The sequence below is a fragment of the Pelobates fuscus genome, chromosome 2 (assembly GCF_036172605.1).
Source record: "Pelobates fuscus isolate aPelFus1 chromosome 2, aPelFus1.pri, whole genome shotgun sequence".
Taxonomy (NCBI): Eukaryota; Metazoa; Chordata; class Amphibia; order Anura; family Pelobatidae; genus Pelobates; species Pelobates fuscus.
In genome coordinates this window covers 202,764,499-202,780,254 of record NC_086318.1, presented here as the reverse complement: position 1 = coordinate 202,780,254, position 15,756 = coordinate 202,764,499, and positions in this window count along the sequence as shown.

Below are 15,756 nucleotides of genomic sequence, written 5' to 3'. Positions count from 1 at the left end.
TAGCTGCAATGACCACTATGAGTATGCAGCAAAAAACAGTCAAAGCTTAAAATACAATATGAAGATAACGATATAAATAGCCTCCTACTAGAAAAAGATAGTGAGTATATGCAGTATGAACCTACTACTCACACACGCCTTTGTTCCCACTGGAACATTTAGTGCTGCGTATAGCCGGTATGGTGCTCTTAAATGTTCTACGGATTGATGTCAAACGAGCTCTTCTATATGCCGGTTAGATGCCGCAAGCTTTTCCTCCATCGTTTGTTTATGAGGTAAAGGCATATTTTTGCGGGTTTCTGATAAACCCCGCCCACTGGAATTGCGTCACCACGTAGCTCACGTTGCTATGTCACTGTGTCTACGCGTTTCGCCTATTGGCTTCCTCAGGACGTCAATGTGATGACATCACCCTATTCATGCTGGGTATAAGTAGCGTCTTTGTTATCCTTTGATTGGATGGAACGGCAGTCCTCATTTACATATTGTGTTTGTTAATCATTAACACATCATGGAATGTTCATATCATAATTAACAGTATATTTACACATAAGTAAGCAAATTTATTCTAAACAGTTTAAAAATAAGAATCTACTAAACACAATCTTAAAATGGATTTGTTTTTACACATAAAAAAACAAAATAAGAGAAGAAGAAAAATATAGTTAGTATTAGAACTTAAACTGTTTACAAAAATATTAGTAACCAGATTACACCCTCTGCTCCAGAACCTGGTTCACCCAGACCAATCCGGCTTTGTACCGGAAAGGGAGGTAAGCACAATACCACTAAACTTCTCAACCTCACACACCTATCAAAAACTCACCCATGCCAAAGCCTTCTACCATCTGTCGATGCTAAAAAGTAATTTGACAGGGTAGACTGGTCACTATTAAAGAACACCATGCATATCATGAGATTTGGTGCCAACTGGATGAGGTGGCTCGACACCATGTTCTCCAACCCCACAGCCAAATTGAAAATCAATGGCCAGCTCTCAGAGCCGGTAAGGATTCGGAATGGCATGAGGCAGGGGTGTCCTCCATCCCCTTTCATTTTCAGCTTAACGATGGAACCCTTACTTCAAGGGATTTGCGATAGAGAGGACATTTGAGGTTTCCGGATAAAACACGAATTCAAGGTCTCCACCTTTGCCGATGATCTTCTCTTCACACTAACCTCTCCCACCATGTCACTAACCCTTCTAGTGGAAGATATTTTCAGGTATCATGAGGAATCCAACTTCCAGGTTAATATCTTTAAAGGCGAGATTCTACCTCTCAAACTTGATGACCCTTCCCAAACAGCATTAAAAAAACCTATTCCCTTTTGACTGGGCAGACAAAGACATAATATACCTAGGTGTACATTTATCTAGAATTCTCAATGGGACATACAACTTAAACTACAAACTACTTCTCCATGCAATAGATAGAGACCTCACCACATGGAATAAACCTCAATTCAGCTGGCTCTGCAGAATAAATATACTAAAAATCTTGTACCTCCTACAGACCCTCCCCATTCATCTACCCAAATCTTTCTTCACCTAAATGAAACAATTTTCACTAAATTCATATGGACCCGCAAACATCCACGCCCATCTCTTGACTTACTCACGTGACCCAAACCACTGGGGGACTCGGGGGGTACCCAACATGGGCCTATACCAAAAAGCAATTGTTCTAACTAGAATATATAAATATATAAATGGACCAACCCAACACCACAGACACAGTGGGTGATATTGGAGGATTCGTTCTTTCAAATACCACTACACACGATTCCCTGGCATAAAACGGGAATCACTTTTCTCCTACCAGGCCACACTCCACATCCTACAATTTCTCCAACTCTCCATTTATGGAACATCACCAGTCATGGCCCCTTATCCCTCCCCACTATATCCACTGACTGGTAACTTGCTATTCCCACCGGGAAACCCACCCACTCATACGACTTTCTACAGGATCCAGACACAACCTCTTACCTCAGACTGATGTTGGTCTTAGACGGTCACTCCGTCAAAACTCTCAGTGCCATGATAAAAACAACCCAACCCTCAACTCTTCAATCATACAGTTATCTCCAACTACCCCACTTTATACACACCACGAGAGACTGTACACAGGCTCACAAACATTTTCATACTTCGAAACATACTGCACAACCCGTATCCTTAAACGCAAACATCTATCTACACTATACAAACTGCTACAGGAGGAACACCAAGGGCCACTACCTCACTTCACCACCTCTTGGGCCTAAGAACTAAATGTTATTTTCACACAAAGGGAGTGGGAGTTGGTGTTTAAACAAGTACATAAATCAATGGTATGTAGCACCACAGAAGAAAGTCACTACAAAAGGATATCTTGTTGGCACTACTCTCCCTCCAAGCTACACAGCTTTTTTCCCCCCTCTACCGTACACCTTGCTGGAGATACAATCAACCCTGGGGCACCTCTGAACACATTGTACACTATGATGTTATGACAAAATAAAAAAAAATAAATTAAATTAAATTAATAGAACAGAACAGAATGAATGAAACTTCAAGAAAAACTCTACCCACTGCTATTTAAATTTAGGACCACAAATAGAGCATGTATATAAATACAATCCCTTTTTTTCCAATTTCAAACTAATTTCCAGGGTTGTAGTAGTAGAAACAGAGGTGGTAATATCAACATGCAATTTAAATGTTGATTAATACTACATTTTCCCTCTTGTCTTGAAACCAAGTACAACAAAGTCTCATTATAAGTGGTGGAACACCAGAAATACTCTGTCTTGTACTAAGAATTATTAACAAAGGAATGATTTAGAACCTCAAATAGAGCACAAATTGTAACTAACAAAACAGTTTTTTTGTCTTAAGTAAAAATAAGTCCCTCACATGGCTCATCCCTTGTATTAAAGTAATTTGCAAGGTTATGCCGTAGCTCAGAAATTAGGCCCTTTTAAAATTGAAGGGCATATTGAGCAGAACCCTATGTACAAGCTATGTGGGCACAATTATAACCTGCCAACAGCCAGCGATATTCCCAGTTACTGTTTAGATACTATTCAGTCATACATATCAGAGAAATACTTCTAGATCTATTGCCTAAAACATAACAAAAATAAATGACAAACAGTTGGAAACAAAAACAATACAATACAGGGTATTGTCCATTCTGAGAGTTCTCATATTCTCTGTTTTTGATGCAAGTGCCAATGTGTGATATGCGGTGCCACTCGGTCTGGTGTTTCCATGGCGAGACTGGCTTTTGAGGGTGGGACCTTGATGTAGTTAGTATTGGTCGTTGTCACTGCTCCTTGAATTGAAGGCCATCATTTGGAGTGATTAATACATTTTCTTCTCCATTGTGCTTCACAATGAATTTGGTGGGGGATCCACATTTGTAGGCGATATTGACATCACATAGAGCTTTGGTGATGTCGCTTAAAGATTAGCATTTTGCCATTGTAGTAGAGGAGAGATCCATGAACATCTGAATGTTGGAATATTGAGTGTTAAATATATTAGATATTCCTGCTTTCCACATTACTTGCTCCTTGATGGCAATGAACATGTGTTATGGTATCTCTGTGTACTGTAGCAGGAGAGTGCTGAGGAATCAATTTGTGTGTGCAATCCATGTGGAAATCTTGGATCAAAATCTTGGTATGGTGGAGATCTTGGATGGTAGCTTCTGGCCGGAGTGCCTAAATTATATCCAGCACATATGTAGTTAGCGCTTGAAGTTTCACCTCCTTGCTGATCCACCTTATGTAGATATTGTTCCACCTGTACATGTTGTAACGGATCGACGGGCACCCTGACTGGGTACCTCCGTTGAAAGATGCTCCTAAGTGTAGCCAGGCGCCATGCTTGCTCTGCCGACGTTGGTTCCTTTGTAGATAGGGCGCTGTATGGGTACTAGCGTTACCCTCACTTTGTAAATCCACGAACGGTGTCTCTGAGCTGCTTCTCCTTGCACTAGGACGCCATCCCACTGCTGCCACCAATGTAACGGATCACCTGGCACCCCGACTGGGTACCTCCGTTGAAGGATGCTCCTAGCACTTCCTGAGGACTTTAAGCACTGCAGCAGACACCATAACCACCGTAGACTCCTCCAGAGAGCCAAACAGGAACAAGTGTTTACCAGAGCTTAGCAATGATTCAGCAAGGGATTATAACAAGCATAGCAATCCCTTGTAGCAGATTCCCCCAATAAGAGACGGCACTCCAAATTGAGGGTAAAGTAGAACTCAGGTTTAATGAAACACATTCTGCTTTTATGCAATTCTCCAATGCAAGGGAGACGCCCACAGACAATTATCCATTACCCAATCACACAATGGTTATATCCCACAGATTCCCTCCCCTTAGCCTGAGAGGTAACCCAATTATACGTACAATTTAAACATACATTTTACCCAACTTTCGTAACTCTAAAACCATACATCCAATATTAATAACAGTTACATATTATTAATCAGCACATTCCAAATACAAACATACCCAAAAATCATATGAATCTGTGCAGCCGTTCGGGAGATAAGTATAAGTCACTTTTGACCGACCGCAGGCACATTTTCATGCCCAAAACAGTTCCATGGATTTGGGCTGTGCGGTCGGTCTATTTTACACCGAGAAAACGACAAAGTCCCATTCGAACAGGCGTTCGAATCTTCGAACGGGACTTAGTCTCCAGCCGCGATGTCGAAGAAGGTCCGGGTCAGTGGTGTTCATGCAATTGAGTAGCCGCAAACAGTTCCATAGATTTGGCTGCACACACCGCTGACCGCGGTTGTTAAAATGGCCGCCACCACGTGTTTGTTTGTCGAATGGCGGCCACTTCGACGACATCGGCACTTCGACGACTTCGGCACTTCGACTGCATTCGAAATGCCAGTTTAAAAGTTGTAACACTGCTCCCAAGTATTTAAAGGGCCAGGAACAGCATACAAAAATCCATTGTGCCCAAATATACTTCTTAAAGGGTTACTACACCCCAGGGCCATAGTCGCAGTGCAGGAGGCTAGCAACCAGGCTTCTCCAGCTCCCAGTGGCGAGGTTGGTTCCGCCACACATGTCCTCTTGGTCTGCCTCCTTACTCTCCATAAGTGACAGGCAGGAATCCATGCTAGTATAGGCATCAGTATCATGGGCACTGATGATTTCTTCAGTTTTGTTCTCCAAACGTGAGGTCTTGTCACCCAATGTGTGAGTCCTGCTTTAATTTTGGTGCTCATGCATGTTAAATCCGCTTTGAAAGAAGCTATTCATTTGTTTAACATTCTCTGAATGGAACGCTATGTTGCCGATGTTGAGTCAGCTGCGGGTGAGAGCGATGCAGATGAGGCTGCGCGCTTGGCGCCATCTTGGGCCTTCTCAAGCAATGTGGAGACCCTTGCGGAGGACAACAAATGGAGTGTACACTTTGGAGGGTTACTGCATAAAAATGCAGTGAAACAAATGTAAATCGCCTGCGGTAGAAGGAGCAAAAGATCCTCGTGTCTTACTCAATCAAGGTCCAGGCCATGCCCACTGTTCCATTTTTTTTTTATATAATAGAAAAAAATATGAGCGAGACCTTTTATTGCCTTCAAGTGCTATCAATTGTATTTCTCTAGCAGTGGCAGCTTTAAATTGTAGACCATCCTTGTCTCTTCACTTATGCCGCTATCGATTCTTACTGCTCTTATCACTATTGACACTGAGCTCACCATCTCCTCACCTATGCACTCTTGGATGTTTGCAGCCTGATTGCTTGCAATGTGGATGTTATATTAACCACTCATATGGTTATGGCTACAGAAATTGCTGTTTGTATAGGTATGATGCCATTGCACTGCTAATTTGATGTTACAAACTATCAAGCCCTCTTGTTACTGTCAGGATTACAAGTTGATCAAGCACGCAGAACTGTGTCACACCTAACGTATTACCGGACCTTAGAATGGCCAGACTTAACGTATCCACGAATAGTCAAAATACTTGCCGAGGTCAGGATCACAGAATCAGACACAACAATGAGGGAAAGCCAAAAGTCAAGGATACTAGAATTCAGGGAAGTCAAAACGAAGCCAAAGTCATAACTGAAAATCAAGATCAGGAACGCACTCTCGTATTACCATCAGGATGAAGCCATGACAAGGCAATGAGCAAAAGGAGAATTGGGTTTAAATACCCCTACTGTTGATCAGATTGGCCGTAACCGACCTTTGACCCCAAAAGCAATTACCAGGTTTCCATGTGCATGATTGCTGCTCAGCACAAACCCTCCTGTGTATTTGATTGGCTGTAACCAGTCTTTGACCCCAAAAGCAATTACCAGGTATCCATGTGCATGATTGCTGCTCAGCAAAACTTTTCCTGTAAGGACGGTAATGTTGCTCGGTACAACTTTTCCTGTCAGGACAGTAAATGCCATTAACTACATTTTTATGAGCGGATGAATACGTGACAGTTACCTCATTATTTATTGTCTTTTGATTCGAACATCTATTTATTCATATTTGAGGCACTCTCAATAAGAAACACATTACAAATAATTATGTATTAATATATGTAACGGCACCCCCAGGCATAAAAGGGGTTAACAGCCATTTAGTAGATCTTCCCCTTCCAGAGAAACAGGCACAGCTACTGTAGACACCAATCCACCAAACCGGAGAAGCATATGAATGCCGTAAACAGCAGAACTGGAACCATACGAATGCTGTAAACAGCCGAATAGGAAAAAACATACAAATTGGTTTACACTCCTAGCAGTCAAACTGGAACAGCATACAGTAAATCCCCCCCCAAGAACAAGTCAAAGCTCCGTGTTGTGGGTCAAGCAGTGAACAGACAGAGCTGTGGGTTTATTGTTCTTATATACACATTAGTACCACCCACAGGGTTTTGGAAAACAACCAATAAACACGTACAATACACTCAGACACTCCCACACAAAATCTTCCCCTGTGCCTGTGATACAATTACCTTACACAATGGGTAATGTAATTATCACAAGCAGAGAAATACAGTTTTTCCACATTATTCATAACTTTAAAAGTATGCATCACATTCACTTACATTTTCAGAATCAGCATACTCCAAATACGAACATATGTCAAAATCATCCACATTGGTCCATTGGTTCAAAAGATAGATCGTAGTCCTTTGTGAAAATGAAGCATGGCTTTTCTGCCCAAAACCAGTTCCACAGAGTCTTCTATCCTGGAGATAATTGTGAAGTAATCCAATTATCTCCAAGGACAGAGGCAAAACTCCATTGAACACATGGCAGTAAAATACAATAAAATACACAAGGTTACATTTATTACATAAAATACAGACATGCAACATATCCCTAGATAGCTTAGGTCTGAGCGCACATTATTACTGAATGGCTCTCAGACGACACACATACAGTTCAATTGCCATGGAGCCAAAGTCTTTCCCATAGTCTTTCATTATACGAATGGGCTCCATGGCATAGCTATCTAGGGTATCACTGCTCAAACAGGGCAAGCACCGAATGACCCGGCTTTCGTGTCTTTGCAGGGGAAAATCAAGCGTTTCAACATGGGGCCATAGTCTAAAGGCAGCAGGCTGGCAACCAGGCTCCTCCAATGCACAGTGGCGAGATTGGTCTCGTCACATCTCTCCCCTTTTCCAAACAGACTAACAGGGTATCTGACCTCCTGCCGGTCAGTGCCCTGGTTAGTCCAGCAGCCCACCCACAAAACACAATCAGCAGTACAGCCCACTCACAATAAATGGTTACTACACCTGAGTAAGGGAGAAGCTTGTCTATGTCTAGGTGCCTCACCACGGCTGTGCGGGGTACTGGTAGGCTGCCTTTGGTGGTTGCTGAGTGGGCAGAGACCAACGGTACTCTGCCCTGGTGCCAGTGCTACCACGGAAGTAGCCTGGTTGGAGCCTGGTTGTTGGAGGGGAGACTGACTGTCTCCCCTTTGGATACACAGCTCTGCTGCTGGAGGGAGAGACCGACTGTCTCCCCTTTGGCTAAACAGCCCTCTTGCTGGGGGACAGGACTGACCATCTCTGCCCCCCGTAGCTAAGCCTGCCACTGGGGAATGGAGACTGGGCTCTCAATTCCCTGTACATTGTTCTGCAGCTGGGGAATGGAGACTGGGCTCCCAATTCCCTGTACATTGCTCTGCCACTGGGGAATGGAGACTGGGCTCTCAATTCCCTGCAATTCACTCTGCCACTGGGGGACAGGATCAGCTGTCTCTGCCCCTTGTAACTCAGCCTGCCGCTGGGGACTGGAGACTAGGCTTCCAATTCCTAATAAACCACTCTGCCGCTGGGGGACATGACCAACTGTCTCTGCCCCCTGTAACTCAGCCGGCCGCTGGGGAATGGAGACTGGGCTCCCAATTCCCTGCAGGACCGGTGGAGAGACCTCGGTCCCATCTCCACCGGCCACCTGGGGTCCTTCCCAGTAAATCTCCACAATATCTTCCCAGCTGAATGGGTCTGGATCTGGGTCTGTCACCTTGCTGTCCTGCTGCGCATTCCCAAAGGAGTGGAAAAGCTCTCGGTAGTCCTGCTCCAGTTCCCACTCCAGGGTTGCTAGGAGAGCCAGGTCTTGCTCTACCTCATGGGGGTCATCCCAGTCATGCCTAGCCTCCCTCTCATAGAAAATGTCCTGAAGTCTGATCTGTGCAGGGCTCCCGAAGTCAGGCTCTGCAAAGGACTCCCATAACAAGCCAGGACCATCAAACTCCTCTCCCTCTGGCTTGTCATGCTCGGCTGTCCAGGGTATATACTGTGCCATATACCACCAGAGCACCTGGTAGGCATCCTCCAGCCACATCTCCTGCCATACCCGGAGCTCCAATTCCTTCACCCATTCCTCCAGGGGCTGCTCTCCCAGGAAGGGCATCCGCAGGGCTAGTCGCTTCTGCAATCGCTGGTCTTCCTTGGAGAGTCTCTCGCCCCGCTGGTACTCCGCAATACCCAGTGCCTGGTACCAGATGCATTTTCGGACTGCATCTCTATCGTCCATGTCACCTTCCTCGTACAACACTGCTGGTTCCATCTTGGTGCTGTCAGGGTCGCTGTACTCAGACAAGCGTTGCCCTCAATTTGTAAATCCAAGGAATGGTGTCTCATTGTAGCTGTCCTTCTGGCTGTAGGAACGATCCCACCACTTCCACCAATTGTAACGGCACCCCCAGGCATAAAAGGGGTTAACAGCCGTTTAGTAGATCTTCCCCTTCCAGAGACACAGGCACAGCTACTGTCGACACCAATCCACCGAACCGGAGAAGCATATGAATGCCGTAAACAGCTGAACTGGAACCCTACGAATGCTGTAAACAGCCGAATAGGAGAAACCATACAAATTGGTTTACACTCCTAGCAGTCAAACTGGAACAGCATAAAGTAAATCCCCCCAAGAATGAGACAAAGCTCCGTGTTGAGGGTCGAGCAGTGAACAGACAGAGCTGTGGGTTTATTGTTCTTATATTAACATTAGTACCACCCACATGGTTTTGGAAAACAACCAATAAACACATACAATACACTCAGACACTCCCACACAATATCCTCCCCTCTGCCTGTGATACAATTACCTTACACAATGGGTAATGTAATTATCACAAGCAGAGAAATACAGTTTTTCCACATTATTCATAACTTTAAAAGTATGCATCACATTCACTTACATTTTCAGAATCAACATACTCCAAATATGAACATATGTCAAAATCATCCACATTGGTCCATTGGTTCAAAAGATAGATCGTAGTCCTTTGTGACCAAATGAAGCATGGCTTTTCTGCCCAAAACCAGTTCCACAGTCTTCTATCCTGGAGATAATTGGGAAGTAATCCAATTATCTCCAAGGACAGAGGCAAAACTCCATTGAACACATGGCAGTAAAATACAATAAAATACACAAGATTACATTTATTACATAAAATACAGACATGCAACATATCCCCAGATAGCTAAGGTCTGAGCGCACATTATTACTGAATGGCTCTCAGACCACACACATACAGTTCAATTGCCATGGAGCCAAAGTCTTTCCCATAGTCTTTCATTAAACGAATGGGCTCCATGGCATAGCTATCTGGGGTATCACCGCTCAAACAGGGCAAGCACCAAATTACCCGGCTTTCATGTCTTTGCAGGGGAAAATCAAGCGTTTCCACATGGGGCCATAGTTTAAAGGCAGCATGTGTGCAACCAGGCAACCAGGCTCCTCCAATGCACAGTGGCGAGATTGGTCTCGTCACAATATACATTATATATTTAATAAATATATGATATCTTAATATACATTTTTTATTTACTGTTCCTCTGTTGTTCAATTCGCAATTGACCTGTAAATAAAATCAAAATATACTGACTGTCCATTGGGCATAAAACACCTTCGTCCCCCAATTAGTCTTCTCTTTTTTGGGGTAGATTTCTGGATCACAAATCAAAATTAACATATTGCGAGTTTCATGTATTTTCGGTTCGTGATTCTGGTACTGTCACACGGCCAGACCGGGGCAGCCACGTGTCCACGCCTAAAGAGTGTGAACACATGAAAATAAATTCACTTACCTCTTGCCGGGTCTACCTCTGCTCTCCACACTACATGGCCGGAAGCTGCGCTGGTGTTCCCATGGATGCAGGATGCTTCCAAAGGCCACAATTTAAAGACACAGTCACAAATTGTGATGCTGGTGACGCTTATGTGCATGCGTCATCACGTCATCAAAGTGCACGCACGTTTTGGCGTCACCAGGTCCCAGTAACCAATGGAAGCCCTTGGGCTATTTAAACTTACTTGTCCATTTGTTTAATGCATTGTCCTGGTTTCCATTTTTGTGGTTAATCCAAGAGCATGTTTATTTCTTGTTGTAACGGACCGTTTCAGCAGACAAGGGGTTAAAATCCGTTTAGGCGATAATCCCCTTTTCACAGACAGGCACAGCTACTGTAGAATCACCAAAACTCACGAATTGGATATAAGTGAATTCACCAAACTCCCGAACTGTATACAAGGGAATAAGGTAGCACTCCAAACTCCCGAACTGGAACCTTACGAATAGCTGCTAGCAGACGAACAGGAAAACCTCCCAAGTGGCTTACACTCCTGGCAGTCAGTCCCTATCAGCATACAGCATACAATCCCCCCAAGAACGAGACAAGGCTCCGTGTTGAAGGTCAAGCAGTGGTCTGTTTATTGAGGGTAACCTGCCCCTGTATTTATGCAGGTCTCCCACCTGGTGGACACTCCCCTAGGGGACCAGATGGAAGACTGTAACAATGGACAGACATTTAGCATTTCAGGACAAACAGAAGTAAAACATCCCCACAATGCATCCTGGCTTTCTCCCCTCTGCCCTGGAGAAGTAATTCAATTAACTCCCAGGACAAAGGCAAAACTCCATTACACACGTGGGGACACAAAACAGACTACCACTTTAAATACATAAAGACACATTTTATACATAAAACACAGACATGTCACATATCCCCAGATAGCTCAGGTCTGAGTGCACATTATTAGGTGAATGACACTCAGACCACACAAATACAGTTCAATTGCCATGAAGCCAGAGTCTTTAATTACTCGAATTGGCTCCATGGCATAGCTATCTGGGTTAACATTCACATAAACAAACTACCAAATTTACATGTATTCGGTTAAATCTACACGAATAAGAACCAGGGGCTGGAGGTTCAGCGGTGCCTGCACGTAATGGTGTCTGGGTTTGGTGCAGAAAAGCCAGGCTGAAAAGCGCTGGCTGCCCGGGGAGTTCCAGAACACCGTCATCATGTGGCGGCTAAGTGTAACCGTGACCACCCAGTAACAATCAATTAAGCTGCGGTTAACCGCAGCTACTGGGTGGTCAATTGCTGGCACACGCTTGTTAAGCCGCTGTTAACCGCGGCTTCAGGGAGGTAAATGGAGGGCGCACTCCAGCTTCTGGGTGGCCCATTAACAGCGCCGGCCGGCTTCCCACGGCTCTGGGGAGGCTGAAAAGAAGCTGTTTGTTCGGTAGATAGAATCTACCGAACGGCTGTGCAGAAAAGGAGAAATAAGTCCTTCTGCACAGTAAAATTTACTCTTTAGCTGCCGGTCCATAATCCAAAGGCAGCAGACGGGCGACCAGGCTCCTCCAATGCAATGTGGCGAGATTGGTCTCGTCACATCTCTTCCCTTTTCCAAACAGACTAACAGGGTACCTGACCTCCTGGCGGGCAGTGCCCTTGTTAGTCCAGCAGCCCACCCACAAAGCAGAAAAAACAGTACAGCCCACCCACAATAAATGGTTACTACACCTGGGTAGAGGAGAAACTTGTCCATGTTCAGGTGCCTCACCACGGCTGTGTGGGGGACTGGTAGGCTGCCTTGGTGGGTTGCTGAGTGGGCAGAGACCAGCGGTACTCTGTCCTGGTGCCAGTACTACCACCAGAGTAGTCTGGTTGGAGCCTGGTTGCTGGAGACTGACTGTCTCCCCTTTAGGTGCACGGCTCTGCTGCCGGAGGGGAGACTGACTGTCTCCCCTTTGGCTAAACAGCCCTGTCGTGGGGGGGTAAGTGCAGAGACCACGGTCCCATCTGCACAGCTGTGGGGCTTACAGTCTCCCCCTTGTACATTAAGCTGCCGCTGGGGAGAGGTGGTAACAAGCTCCTCTCCCATACATACTTCCAGTCTCTGCGGAGGGGGACCGACTGTCTCTCCTCCCAACACAGAGTCCTGCTGCTGGGGAATGGAGACTGGGCTCTCTATTCCCTGCTGGATACTCTGCCGCTGGGGAATGGAGACTGGGCTCCCAATTCCCAACAAATAATACTGCCGCTGGAGAATGGAGACTGGGCTCCCAATTCCCGGCACATCACACTGCCGCTGGGGAATGGAGACTGGGCTCCCAATTCCCGAAAAATCATGCTGCCGCTGGGGAGGGAGGACACTGCTCTCCTCTCCCTGGACTTCACACTGCCTTCCTGGCATATCACTCTGCTGCTGGGGGGCAGGAACAACTACCTCTGCCCCCTGTAACTCAGCCTGCCGCTGGGGAGGGAGGGAGGACACTGCTCTCCTCTCCCTGCACTTCACACTGCCTTCCTGGCATATCACTCTGCTGCTGGGGGGCAGGAACAACTACCTCTGCCCCCTGTAACTCAGGCTGCCGCTGGGGAGGGAGGACGCTGCTCTCCTCTCCCTGCACTTCACACTGCCTTCCCGGCATATCACTCTGCTGCTGGGGGGCAGGAACAACTACCTCTGCCCCTTGTAACTCAGCCTGCCGCTGGGGAGGGAGGACACTGCTCTCCTCTCCCTGCACTTCACACTGCCGCTGGGGAATGGAGACTGGGCTCCCAATTCCCTGCAGGACCGGTGGAGAGACCTCGGTCCCATCTCCACCGGCCACCTGGGGTTCTTCCCAGTAAAACTGTACCATCTCGTCCCCTCTGAATGGTTCTAGCTCTGGGTCTGTCCTGCTGCTCTCCTGCTGCACCTTCTCACTGTATTGGAACAGCTGCTGGTAGCCCTGTTCTAGCTCCATCTCCCGGGTCACCAGGTGGACCAGGTCTTGCTCAATTTCATGAGTGTCGCCCAAGTCATACCTGCTCTCCCTCCACTCCAAGAGATCACTGAACCGGGCTTGTATAGGGCTCCCAAATTCGAGCTCTGAAAAAGACTCCCATAACAAGCCAGGACCATCAAACTCCTCTCCCTCTGGCTTGTCATGCTCGGCTGTCCAGGGCAGGTACTGTGCCCCATACCACCAGAGCGCCTGGTAGGCATCCTCCAGCCACATCTCCTGCCATACTAGGTGTTCCAATTTCCTCACCCATTTCTCCAGGGGCTGCTCTCCCAGGAAGGGCATCCGCAGGGCTACTCGCTTCTGCAACCGCTGGTCTTCCTTGGGGAATCTCCTGTCCCGCTGGTATTCCACAATACCCAGTGCCTGGTACCAGATGCCTTTATGGACTGCATCTCTATCGTCCATGTCACCCTCATCATACTCCACTGCTGGTTCCATCCTGGTGCTGTCAGGGTCGCTGTACTCTGACATGCGTTGCCCTCAAATTGTAAAATCCAAAGCAATGGTGTCTCCTGTAGCTGTCCTTCTGGCTGTAGGAACGATCCCGCCGCTTGCCACCAATTGTAACGGACCGTTTCAGCAGACAAGGGGTTAAAATCCGTTTAGGCGATAATCCCCTTTTCACAGACAGGCACAGCTACTGTAAACTCCCGAATTGGATATAAGTGAATGCACCAAACTCCCGAACTGTATACAAGGGAATAAGGTAGCACTCCAAACTCCCGAACTGGAACCTCACGAATAGCTGCTAGCAGACGAACAGGAAAAGCTCCCAAGCGGCTTACACTCCTGGCAGTCAGTCCCTATCAGCATACAGTGAATCCCCCCAAGAACGAGACAAGGCTCCGTTTTGGGGGTCAAGCAGTGGTCTGTTTAATGAGGGCTACCTGCCCCTGTATTTATGCAGGTCTCCCACCTGGTGGACACTCCCCTAGGGGACCAGATGGAAGACTGTAACAACGGACAGACATTTAGCATTTCAGGACAAACAGAAGTAAAACATCCCCACAATGCATCCTGGCTTCCTCCCCTCTGCCCTGGAGAAGTAATTCAATTATCTCCCAGGACAAAGGCAAAACTCCATTACACACGTGGGGACACAAAACAGACTACCACTTTAAAATACATAAAGACACATTTTATACATAAAACACAGACATGTCACATATCCCCAGATAGCTCAGGTCTGAGTGCACATTATTAGGTGAATGACACTCAGCCCACACGAATACAGTTCAATTGCCATAGAGCCAGAGTCTTTAATTACACGAATTGGCTCCATGGCATAGCTATCTGGGTTAACATTCACATATACAAACTACCGAATGTACATGTATTCGGTTAAATCTACACGAATAAGAACCAGGGGCTGGAGGTTCAGCGGTGCCTGCACGTAATAGTGTCCGGGTTTGGTGCAGGAAAGCTGGGCAGAAAAGCGCTGGCTGCCCGGGGAGCTCCAGAACACCGCCATCGTGTGGCGGCTAAGTGTAACCGCGACCACCCAGTAACAATCAATGAAGCTGCGGTTAACCGCAGCTACTGGGTGGTCAATTGCCGGCACACGCTTGTTAAGCTGCGGTTAACCGCGGCTTCAGGGAGGTAAATGGAGGGCGCACTCCAGCTTCTGGGTGGCCCATTAACAGAGCCGGCCGGCTTCCCACGGCTCTGGGGAGGCTGAAAAGAAGCTGTTTGTTCGGTAGATAGAATCTACCGAACGGCTGTGCAGAAAGGGAGAAATAAATCCTTCTGCACAGTAAAATTAACCCTTTAGCTGCCGGTCCATAGTCCAAAGGCAGCAGACAGGCGGCCAGGCTCCACCAATGCAATGTGGTGAGATTGGTCTCGTCACACTTGTATTTCTGGAATTTTGACCTTGGTTTATCTTTGACTATTCTCCCTTCTGATTGTCCTTAACTTTTGGCTTTTCCTTAAGTTTATTCTGATTTCTATATCCCGCGGCCTGTCTTGTACTATTCTTTGTGCATTAAATCCGTCCATTCTAAGGTCCGGTAATACGCTTGCTGTTCTATTAGTATTTACTTCTCTTATTTTTGCCTGTTGGATCCTGTCTGAACATGGCAGGTACAATTGTAAAGAACTTCCAAGCCCAGTAGTTATTGCCTCCAATTTCAGGAACATATCCCCTGCATCATTCATGATTTACTACAGGACAACACTGCA